Source organism: Zootoca vivipara, chromosome 1 (genome assembly GCF_963506605.1).
Source record: "Zootoca vivipara chromosome 1, rZooViv1.1, whole genome shotgun sequence".
Lineage (NCBI taxonomy): Eukaryota > Metazoa > Chordata > Lepidosauria > Squamata > Lacertidae > Zootoca > Zootoca vivipara.
In genome coordinates this window covers 29933854-29946742 of record NC_083276.1, presented here as the reverse complement: position 1 = coordinate 29946742, position 12889 = coordinate 29933854, and positions in this window count along the sequence as shown.

Here is a 12889-nt window from a genome sequence, read left to right as displayed (position 1 = left end):
ACCAACTTGGCTCCCAACAATCCTTTTCTGGCAGCTCTGAAGCAGAGAGAACAAGGACGAGCTCTTGGGATGAGTCTTTGCCACTGGAATTAAATCAGAAAGAACTAACACCATCTCTGGGTGACTGTGTTCTCTCAACGACTAGCACAGAGGAGAACAAATGCAAGGAGGTCTCCTCCGCCTACCTGCTGTCTGCCAAATGCTTTGGACTACAACTCCCACCAGCCTCAGCTGAAACATTTAAAGCAATTCCCTTTCAGTTGCCCCATTCACGATATTTCAGATAGCCTGTCTCCTTGATTTATTTTCTCTGATATCCTAGCCAGATCACCCACCCAATTCATATTTCCCTGAATGAATTACCCAGCTAGAAAAAGACTGGGGGACTACGCCACATGGCCACACTTAGCAATGCTCCCTGAATCCAGAAGGCTGTTGCATTTCTGCTTGTAATAGAGCCTTTCCAGGAAAAAATGTGGCAACCCTACTTTTGGTTAGTTAGTGTGACTGACTATAGCTGGGATTCCAGGCACTGGTAGTATTACAGATGGTACAGCATGTTCGGGCATCAAGGGATGCTGGTGGCAACACTTCGCCCCCGCTACGTTCGGTCCCTGGCCAAAGTCACCAACTTCAGAAAGACACTCTCTCTTATTCTGCAGGCATCCAATAAGCATATAGATCTGGCTTTCCCTGGAGTCACATGCCCAGGTCCACAAGAGCTCTTGTTTTTGCAGTTGTGAAGTCACTCCCAAACAACAAAGCAGAGTCCTCATGCCTTTAAGTACTGTGTGGCAGGCGCAAACCCAACAGGTGTAGTGCTTTGTATAATTGGGTCTGAAAGACTGTGTGTGCCATTGCCATGGGTCATGAAGCAATCAAAGGCACAAAGGGGCTCTGCCGGGCCTTGCTAGTCTGGACTTGGCTGCTTTCATAAAAGGTAAAGGGACCCCTGACCATTAGGTCAAGTCGTGACCGACTCTGGGGTTGCGCGCTCATCTCGCATTATTGGCCGAGGGAGCCGGCGTATAGCTTCCAGGTCATGTGGCCAGCATGACGAAAGCCGCTTCTGGCAAACCAGAGCAGCACATGGAAATGCCGTTTACCTTCCCGCCGGAGCGGTCCCTATTTATCTACAGTACTTGCAATTTGATGTGCTTTCGAACTGCTAGGTTGGCAGGAGCTGGGACCAAGCAACGGGAGCTCACCCCGTCACAGGGATTCGAACCGCCGACCTTCTGATCAGCAAGCCCTAGGCTCAGTGGTTTAGCTTTCATATAGCCACATAAATAATGACAGGGAAGCTCAAAAGGGCTTTTCGTGTCATGTGTGAAAAAAACCTTAAAAGGTGCTTGATACAATACAGTACTTTATTTTTGCTTTCGTGTCTCTTAGTATGGGACTGAAAAGCCCCCTGTTCCCCCCACCCTGCTGACTCTTTTCAAACTGATTCCGACTAAACATCAGGAAGAACCTTTTGACAGTAAGAGCTGTTCAACAGTGGAACAGTCTCACTTGGACTCTCCTTCCTTGGAGGTTTTTAAGCAGAGGTTGGATGGCCATCTGCCATGGATGCTTTAGCTGAGATGCCTGCATTGCAGGGGGTTGGACTAGATGACCCTTGGGTTCCCTTCCAACTCTACAATTCTATGATTCTATGATCAATAGCCTACTTCAGTACAAGGCAGTTTCCTATGTTGATCCTGTGATTGCCCATTGCTCTCAAGAGTCTCAGGCAGAGGAATTTCCCATTACTTGTTGCCTGACCATTTAACTGGAGGTGCCAGGATTGAATCTGAAGCCATTGATACACAAATCATGTGCTCTACCGTTGAGCTATCTGCTAGTCCCATGCTTATTCAGTTTGGGGGCCTTTTTGTTAGCAGCATGTACTGTTATACAATATATGTATTCATCAGTATAATTATTTAGGTGGTGCACAATACAAATTAAAAATGCATTTATAGAATCATAGAATCATAGAGTTGGAAGAGACCACAAGGGCCATCCAGTCCAACCCCCTGCCGAGCAGGAAACACCATCAAAGCATTCTTGACATATCCAAAGAAGGAGACTCCACCACACTCCTTGGTAGCAAATTCCACTGCCGAACAGCTCTTACTGTCAGGAAGTTCTTCCTAATGTTTAGGTGGAATCTTCTTTCTTGTAGTTTGAATCCATTGCTCCGTGTCCGCTTCTCTGGAGCAGCAGAAAACAACCTTTCACCCTCCTCTATATGACATCCTTTTATATATTTGAACATGGCTATCATATCACCCCTTAACCTTCTCTTCTCCAGGCTAAACATACCCAGCTCCCTAAGCCATTCCTCATAAGGCATCGTTTCCAGGCCTTTGACCATTTTCATTGCCCTCTTCTGGACATGTTCCAGCTTGTCAGTATCCTTCTTGAACTGTGGTGCCCAGAACTGGACACAGTACTCCAGGTGAGGTCTGACCAGAGCAGAATACAGTGGTACTATTACTTCCCTAGATCTAGATGCTATACTCCTATTGATGCAGCCCAGAATTGCATTGGCTTTTTTAGCTGCTGCTAAAATTTAAAAATGCATCAAACCAGTTATATAATCAAAAATACAAACAATGAGCACTAGACCAGCAAATCAAACAATGCAAAGGTTATAAGCCAACCAACCTCCATTTATAGTAGAGAGACTCATAATGTCAGAGGTTGCTAAAAAAAATTCTTTCCTGGCATGCTCCTGTGCCTTTAGTACCAACCCAGAATGCAGGTGTTATTGTGGAGAATCTTTTCCCTATCTCTTCACATCCAGGCCATAAAAGGTATCACATGCTCAATTTTGGCATGTCATAAGGCTCTTAAAAGTGCAGGATCAGAACCAGTAAAACTGTTGGAAGCTTTAATTCTGAACCATAAGTATTAGCAGTTTTTGCCACATTGGTTCCAGAAAACAACAGATATCACCTTACCTTTTTTGTATCTCAGTCTAAGTACATGACTCTAATAATTTTCCTATAAATGTCAGATTATGACTCCCAGAATATGAAATGTAGCAAGTAAACATTTAAGAGATGCTGAATTGCCTAACTTGACTGGCAGGGCACATATTCCAGGAAATCCTTATCCTTCCCTATTGAATTGCTTGGTTACCAGAAAGTAAGCCTGACACTTAAATTCTCAAGCATAGCCAGTGATAGCTGTGGTTTCAAATGTTCCTACTGCCCTCTAGTGGTGTACATCCAGAAAGACACCCAATGACCGTCAATTTGCTAAGCCAGATTTGCTTCCTGGTTCACCCAAGGGCAATGGTTGCATAAATTGAGTGACCCTCGGGAATAAAACGGCGACAGAGCTCAAGTACTCTTTGAAGCATCAGACTCAAGGCATTCCCTCCCTTCTAATTTCACCACACTATATAAGAAGTAAAAGTAAGATGCCATTCTGGTAAATCCTGTAGCAAAACAATGAGTGGTATTCAACTAAGTTTTACTCAGAGTAGACATTAATGAACATGACTTAAGTTAGCGCCATCAATTTCAGTGAATTTACTCGGAGTAAAACTTAGTTGAATACCATCCAATGGACCTTTACTCCAGTAACGAACTAGTGGAGGATTGCTTCTCCTGCTCAACTTAGCATACCCGTAACAGGACAAATTCTTGCTTTAGACCAGGCATCCCCAAACCTCAGCCCTCCAGATGTTTTGGACTACAATTCCCATCTTCCCTGACCACTGGTCCTGCTAGCTAGGGATCATGGGAGTTGTAGGCCAAAACATCTGGAGGGCCGCAGTTTGGGGATGCCTGCTTTAGACCAAAGGAATGAGAAAACAAGTTTCCAAGCTTTGATTTAGGAGGATAATTTACATCGGTGGCAGGGAATCTGTGGTCTTCAGGACGTTGTTGAAGTCCCAAGTCCCATCAGGACAAACAGAGAGGATGGGACTTTCAGTCCAACAAGATCTGAAGTGCCACAGGCTCCTCACCCCTGATCTATATAATATATGATGATCTGCATATATAAATATATATATAAATATTTTGACCTTGGATAGAATGGAAATTGTGGCAAGGTGGAAAGTCAGCAATGTTGCAAATGTGATAGGGTTATGATGGAATATAGCTGATATAATAAACCTGACAACCATCCAGGAGAGTTATATCCATTTTAACATTATTATTATTATTTATTTGTATTTATATCACCCTTTACCTGGAGGTCTCAGGGCGGTATTAGTGTTTTCTTAATGTACTTGCTTTTTTTTGAAAAGGGAGACAAGCACAAAGGTGAAGACAGCAAGTGAACCATTATTGAGAATCAGCAACCTATGAGGGTAGCAATAACTAGAGGAAACTCTGCCGAAGATTAAAAGAGCCCAACAATGTTGAGGAAACTGAAGTGAAGCATTTTAAGCACTGTGTGAGCCACTGGAAACAAATGAGAGAATCTGTTTACAGGGCAGCAGCAACTTTTAGAAAAAAAGTCAGATGGTCATGTGAAAGATAAAGGAATATAGTCCAAGCCCTGTAAACACAAAATTTTGCAGATGGACAATCTTTCCCCTGAGATCAGCATATCACCTGCTTTTGAATAGGCACAGAACGGTATCCATGCCGAGATAGTGGCTGGTCCAAGGTCATCCATTGAGCTGCATGGCCATATGAGGATTCGAACCCTGGTCTCCCAAGTCCTAGTCTGACAACTGCTTCTTCCAGTTTAAGAGACACTGGGGCAGCATACTGGGGCAACATGGCCCTGATCATTTGGACTGAGGGATAGCTCAGCTGGTAGAGCATGAGACTCTTAATCTCAGAGTCATGGGTTCAAGTCCCACGATGGGTGAAAGATTCCTACATTGCAGTGGGTTGGGATATATGACCCCAGTGGCCTCTTCCAGCTCTACAATTCTGTGACCTGGCTGAGAAAATATGCTGGGAAAACTGCATGTATCTGAAAAAGCTGGAATGCACAGGATTGAAGTGATCCTAAACTGTTCTGCCGACTGCATGGATCAGTAGTTCTCTTCCGCCATCTACTGGCCGCTTTGAAATACTGTATTGTGTGGCATTTCTACAGAGCAGCTAGGGAGGTGTTTGCTGGCCTGATATTTTCCTTTGATTTGCTTATAAACAAAAGGCCATTTACTTTGGCTTGATACCGGTGACAGGAACACACAGAGTACCCCAGAACACAAAGGTAAAGATCAGTTTTGCTCTATTTGCTTATTGGGCTGGGTATGCGGATGACACCCAGCTCTACCTCTCTTTCAAATCAGAACCAGTGAAGGCGGTGAAGGTCCTGTGTGAGTGCCTGGAGGCGGTTGGAGGATGGATGGTGACTAACAGATTGAGGTTGAATCCTGACAAGACAGAAGTACTGTTTGTGGGGGGACAGGAGGTGGGCACGTTGGGGGGCACTCCCTGGTTCTGAATGGGGTAACTGTGCCCCTGAAGGACCAGGTGCGCAGCCTGGGAGTCATTTTGGACTCACAGCTGTCCATGGAGGTGCAGGTCAATTCTGTGTCCAGGGCAGCTGTCTATCAGCTCCATCTGGTACACAGGCTGAGACCCTACCTGCCTGTGGATTGTCTCGCCAGAGTAGTGCATGCTCTAGTTATCTCTCGCTTGGACTACTGCAATGCGCTGTATGTGGGGCTACCTTTGAAGGTGACCCAGAAACTACAACTAATTCAGAATGCGGCAGCTAGACTGGTGACTGGGAGCGGCTGCCGAGTCCACATAACACCGGTCTTGAAAGACCTACATTGGCTCCCAGTACGTTTCTGAGCACAATTCAAAGTGTTGGTGCTGACCTTTAAAGCCCTAAACGGCCTTGGTCCAGTATACCTGAAGGAGTATCTCCACCCCCATCGTTTTGCCTGGACACTGAGGTCCAGTGCCGAGGGCCTTCTGGCGGTTCCCTCGTTGTGAGAAGCCAAGTTGCAGGGAACCAGGCAGAGGGCCTTCTCGGTAGTGGCACCTGCCCTGTGGAATGCACTCCCATCAGATTTCAAAGAGAAAAACCACTACCAGATTTTTAGAAGACATCTTAAGGCAGCCCTGTTTAGGGAAGCTTTTAATATTTAATAGATTATTTTAATATTCTGTTGGAAGCCGCCCAGAGTGGCTGGGAAAACCCAGCCAGATGGGTGGGGTACAAATATATTATTATTATTATTATTATTATTATTATTATTATTATTATTATTTCGCAGGGCTGCATTGCGGAGACAGCCCATAACAAGGGGAAATGCCTGGCATGATAAACGTCTCAGGTAAAGTGCTTGGTGTCTCCAGTCAATGTATCTCAAGTATTCAGGCTGATAAAGGCCTATTTCTGAGACCCTAGAGAGTTACTGCCTGTCAGTCAGAACATACAACAATGGACTAATGACCAGGCGTAGCTTATTGCAGCTTCAGATGGAGAGTTTCTTGCTGTTAGTTCTGAAATGGACATGACTGCTGAAGCTGTGTTTCTTCTTGGTGTGTTACTGGGTTGGCTAACTTTACAGGAGGGGAATCAAACCCCTATGGCAGCAGGATGGGGGCAGGCATGTTACCCGGAGATGATCAGGAGAGATTAATGGCCAACAAGCACAGTATCTGAATGGGATCCCTCTCCCTAGTGCTAAAGAATGTTTCGAACCAGGTGTCTGTGTGGAAAAGTCTGCAGTTCTAGCATGAGACTGAAAAAGGCACGCAGAGAACAGAGCTGGGCTCTGCCAGGATCTTAAGGCAATAAACTTGGGGACACCCGGCAGAGACTTTAATACTGTGCCTCAATAATGTTATATCCTTGTTGGCACCCGGGCACGGGGGTGGCAAAAGTCCTGTAGGTGTGCACATACCTGGGCATCACACCTTGCCTCCATCACCTTGCTCCATCCTCATCCCAACGAAAAACAGCTCTACAGCTGCTGCTGAGAGGACCCCACTACCTCTGCCACACAGGCCCCTCACAAGCCAGCACTGCTGTGGAGTTCCTTGGAAGCTTCTCAGGAGGTAGTCAATAAGGCAAAGGAACAACGAATGAGCTTCCCTAGATGGTAGTTTGCTCACTGCCACGGAAGAGTCTCCTGTGATATCCTCACGGGTATGTTGGGTGTGCTCTTTGCTACTCGCTCGCTCGGTTAATGTGAGGCCACTGCGAAATTCCCCATGCACCTGGTGCCCTGAATGAACCGTGTTTTCTAGAATATGCTGCAGCAGCAATGTGCTGGAGGAGCTCAGCGGCAGATGAGTCAATGTGGGAAAGAGTCCCCTGGAGGCAGAAGCTGCGAAAAGCTGCTGGGCTTGGAGACTAATGGCGGGAAGCTTCGTACCACTTTAACCAAGGTACAGGTTCTGACCATGAAACTCGGGGGCGAACCAAACGTGGTGCAGATTACATGCAGGTAATTCACAGGCATGGCTTTTGTTCTTTAAATAGAAAGCTGCTGTGGGCATCCTTCCACCTCAAAAAGAACCATAGATGGTTGTACATGAGGAAGGGGCTAAACCTTTTTCTCATTGTCATATTCCAGACAAAAATTCCCTCTCTGAAGTTCCCATTGGCTCCAGAATGAAGGAATCCCTCATAAGAATTTAAGAAGAGTCTGCTGGATCTGCCCACTGGCCCATCTAGTCCAGCATCCTGTTCTTACAGTGGCAAGCGAGATGCCTAGAAAAACTCCTTTACTGTCAGGAGAAGGGATCCAGAAGTTTCCTCAGGACCACAGCGGGGGGAGGGTGTTAAAAAAAATGCCTCCCTGTGCACTGCAATCACAGTTCTGCATGGACAGTCCTGTGGCAGCTGTTTAAATAAAATATATAAAAAACCCACCAAGGAATGGGGGACAAATTTATTTTCACACTTCCTGAAACAATATGTGAACCGAACACAAATGTCCTTCAAGCTTCTCTGAATTTGCAATGCAGTCTACCCCCCCCCCAAATACATGCAGAAACGTGTATTTGAGGGGAAAGTGTGCATAAAAACTCATAGCTGGTTGACTGACCAAACTCAAAGAGCTTTGTGGCTGAGTGGGGATTTTAACCCTAGTCTCTCAGGTCGTAGTCCAATGCTCTAAATGCGGTGCCACACTGGCTGCTTACAGGTGTGGTTGGGTGAGGTGTTGAATGCAGGAGAGCATTCAAAGTTGCTATTCCTCATCTGAAGTGATATAGTTATGAGGATGTGGGTGGCACTGTGGTCTAAATCACTGAGCCTCTTGGGCTTGCCGATCAGAAGGTTGGCAGTTCAAATTCCCGCGATGGGGTGAGCTCCCTTTGCTCTGTCCCAGCTCCTGCCAACTTGGCAGTTCGAAAGCACATCAAAGTGCAAGTAGATAATTAGGTACCACTCCAGCGGGAAGGTAAACAGAGTTTCCATGCACTCTGGTTTCCGTCATGGTGTCACGTTGCGCCAGAAGCGGTTTAGTCATGCTGGCCATGACCTGGATAGCTTTCTGTGGACAAACACCGGCTCCCTTGGCCTGAAAGCAAGATGAGCGCCACAACCCCCTAGTCGCCTTTGACTGGACTTAACCTTCCAGGGGTCCATTACCTTTTTACCTAGTCATGAGGAGAGACTATAGCTCCTCATTCCAACCTCACTGTATTACAGGCCTCAATCCTTATCTTTTCAGCAGGGAAGGAATATACAGTATTTATACCTTGGCTGCTCTCAGCCATCCAGGAAGTTATCTTGTGAATGTCTCAGAAACAGGGGTCAAACACAGCCAGGACAGTCTGTTACCCTTTTGTAGAGAAACAGTTGGGCATGAATGAGGAAAGTAATTTACCTTGGGCTATCAAAGGTTTCACTGTGGCTTGTTGTCTCGGATGAAGCTTCGGGAACAAACTCTTTTGCCAGTAATACTCACCTTGCGCTGATGTTATCACTGTTCCACAGAATGAACTTGCTGAGCTGTTACTTGTGGTTCCTCTGGGGAAACACTCAAAGCTCCCTGACAGACCAGCCTTTGCCTGTTGTTTGGTAACTGCTTTCCCATTAAATATATAACCATATCAGCGTTGCTCCTGTCATGAGACGCCTGTATGTTGGTGAAAACTACAAACCTGCTGCTTCACAGGAGGTTTCCTTGCCCAACAGAGAACCACTCCTTGGTGGCCAAAGAGTTTGCAGGGGCATGGCCAAGGCCATTTTGGTTTTCTCCTCCAGTCTTCCTCCTTTTCCAATTAGACCAGGCATCCCCAAACAATGGCCCTCCAGATATTTTGGACTACAATTCCCATCATCCCTGACCACTGGTCCTGTTAGCTAGGGATCATGGGAGTTGTAGGACAAAATATCTGGAGGGCCACAGTTTGGGGATGCCTGAATTAGACCAATCTTCATGATGTTTGGAGGCTCCTGAACCCCTCAGGAAAAGGATCAAACTTCTGTTTCACATGCATGTGTCAAAATGACTTTCCCCCTTGACCGCTTCATAATTAGTTCCACGTTTCCTGAACCTATTAGCGACCTGCATTATTGGCTCTGTTGTTAGCTCAGATCACACATCATTACTTTTGTCTCTGGCCTTTGTCCTTCATCTGGTTAGATCCTTCTTTGGCCAGCCCCCACATTTCTAAAATCTAATTTTAAAAATTGGAGAGGAAGAAGGTCAAGCATATGGTGTGGTTAGAGCTGCCAGAGCAAAACTTCAGAAATCAAACAGCAGAAGTGTAACCCTCTCCCAGCAAAATCAATGTGGATTAAGAAGTGCTTAGCTTTCTTGCTCAGTTGCGCTGCTTGGTTTTTCTTCGTTTGAGGGATTTGCATGAAGCAGCCCAGGGCTCAGCGACCGGAGAAACAGAAGCCTCTCTCGACTATTTAAGATTGACATACCAGTGACGTTATGGTAAGGTAATCTTTAGACAAACAGAGAATGTGAATCACTGAGTCTGTTAATTTGTCGCTTGTCATGGAAGACTCGGCCCACACAATTTTCATTAACTGTTGTTTATGTTTCTATGCAAATCATTTGCTGTCACGCAGCCTAAACTACCTCATCAGCTAATTTGCATTAAATGTCAGGCATGAAAAGCTTCACACACAGAGAGGGGGGGAGAGGGGGGGTCTGGCTGCTATGGATTAAAGAATTAGTCTGGGTTTATAATACATTTTTAAAACCAGAATTTTGTCAGATGCTAATGAAGGTGGTTGGACATATTGGGGTGGCTGGAGTTTTTGGGGGGAGAGAAGATGTAAGGTTGCACTTATGCTCTTTGTAATAACATTAATAGTAATAATTTTATTATTTATACATCTGGCTGGGTTTCCCCAGCCACTCTGGGCAGCCTCCAGCAAAATATAAAAAATAATAAAATGTCAAACATAAGAAACTTCCTGTGACTGGGCTGCCTTCAGATGTCTTCTAAAAGTTGTGTAATTTTAGACTCACAAAGTTTCTGCAAAATTTACAGGGAGAAATGCCTGGGTGTAAGCTGTAGACGGACTGACCTTCCAAAATACGAAGTTGGACAAGGAACACAAGGAGAGGAGAGGAAAGTGTGTGAGAGAGAGACAGCAAGAAGAGAAGCCACATATTAATAACATATTTAGAAGGAGATGGGAAATAAGTCTTCTTGGATTCCCCCGAATGGTCTCCCAACTAGGATAACTGTGCACCACAGTGTTTATAACATGAAATCTTCTTTCCATTCTCCCATTATTCAGCAATATACTGAGCAGAGAAGCAAGTACTTGAACAATAATGCACAGCTGCTATGGCCTCCCTAAGAAAATCCTTGTTTCTTGCAGCTTGTACAGAGGTTGAAACCTAGGCTGTACCGTAGTTTTAATCTCTGTTATCCTAACACAGATAACAGCTTCACCGTTGCTGTGATTAAGATCATGAAACCCAGAAAGCCCCATGGGGAGAAATTGAATCCCACACCTGGGTCCTTCAAGCAATCTTGTGCCAAGCAGAAACAGACATTGTGGGGTAGGACCTGTGGTGATAAGCCTCTTGTATTTAAGAAATCGCTGAAGAGGATCATACCTCTAGCAAGTACCGAGAGCATTTAAAAATGGGCGAGTTCTGCTGGCATGTTATTAGTCAATGGAGGACCAGTGGTCTGGGGTCATAGGCCCCTTACTATTTCTGCAGCAGGGTGTCTACGTATCTCCAGCATCCTAAGTCGGCCAAATCCGCACGAAAGGTGTCATGGAAAAATTGGCTCCCCACCACTCATTCCCAGGTGGGAAATTGACCTGAAATAAATGGACAGAGACCAGGCTAAAATCAAAAACTCTTCAACAAAGGAGATCTTTTGCTGACTGCTAGCAGGACACATCTTACAGGCAAAGAAAGATAGCTGCATGTTACAGCCACACACCTGCCTCTTAAATACAGGTAAACGTCTTAAAACTGGGGTGCCACAGGCAACACTGGCCTCTGTCCCTCTTTCCTTCCCCTGATGATCACTCCCTTCCTCCTCTGATGCCCACTGTGTTATGTTGTTGTTGTTTAGTTGTTTAGTTGTGTCCAACTCTTCGTGACCCCATGGACCAGAGCACGCCAGGCACTCCTGTCTTCCACTGCCTCCCGCAGTTTGGTCAAACTCATGTTCGTAGCTTCGAGAACACTGTCCAACCATCTCGTCCTCTGTCGTCCCCTTTTCCTAGTGCCCTCAATCTTTCCCAACATCAGGGTCTTTTCCAGGGAGTCTTCTCTTCTCATGAGGTGGCCAAAGTATTGGAGCCTCAGCTTCACGATCTGTCCTTCCAGTGAGCACTCAGGGCCACTGTGTTATAATGGTTACCTAAGAACATAAGAAGAGTCTGCTGGTTCAGGCCAACGGCCCATCTAGTCCAACATCCTGTTTTCACAGGGACCACCCAGATGCCTGTGAGAAAGGCATCAAGCAGGATCCAACCAAATCAGCACTCTCCTCTCCTTTGGTTTCCAGCAACTGGTACTCAGTTCCCAACCACTATTCCACTCTTACTCATGAGGGCATTTCCAGATAGTAGCATTGGCTGATTGCTTTTCGGTTGCAGGGTTCCATATTATACCCAATGCTATTTAAAATCTGTATGAAACCATTGGGAGTGACCATTAGGGGATTTGGGGCATGATGTCACCTGTACATTGAAGACTCACTTCTCTGTTTTTTCTGTGACATCTGAATCAGATTTGGCTGTGCGAGTCCTTGGTCGGTATCTGGACTCAGTGGTGGGTGGGATGAGAGTCAATAGACGGAAACTGGATCCTTGTTAAGACAGAAGCTCTGTTTATGGGGGGTTTCCAGGTCCGGTAGCTTGCTCAGTAACTTATTTGTGATGGGGCTGCACTCCCAATGAAGGAGAAGGTACATAGCCTGGGAGTAGTACTAGATTCATCATGGTTGCTGGAGGCCCAGGTGTCTGCAGTGATGAGGAGGGCTTTTTACTGCCTGTAGCTGGCGCAGCCTTTCCTGGACAGGGACAAGTTGGTCACAGTGGTGTGTGCACTGGTAACTTCAAGGGTGGATAATTTCAAGGTGCTTGTGTTGGGCTACCTTCAAGGCTGGTCTGGAAGCTGCAGCTAGGGCAAAAGGCAGCAGCTAGATGACTTTGTGGAGCAGCCCATCCTCAGCATAGGTCACCAGTGCTGTTAGAACTGCTCTGGCTGATGAAGTGTTGCTGGGTCAGGTTTAAGGTCTTACTTTCAGTTTAGAAGACCCAGAACAACCCAGGACCAGGACCACTTTGCTCCCCGTTCAGCTGCTGCAGCCTTGTGGCATATGGAATGCTGGGGCTGGCTCACCTGTGTCATTTTTCAGCTGTCCTACTTTTCTTCTGGCCTGCTCTTAGCTTTCAGTCCTCATCCAATTAGCAATGCATATGCAGAGTCAGTGGGATTTTTTTTTCTTTTTCAAATGCGGACTGTCCCACATGATAGGTATGCAAATAAGGAGTCTACTTTTAGATTGAATTT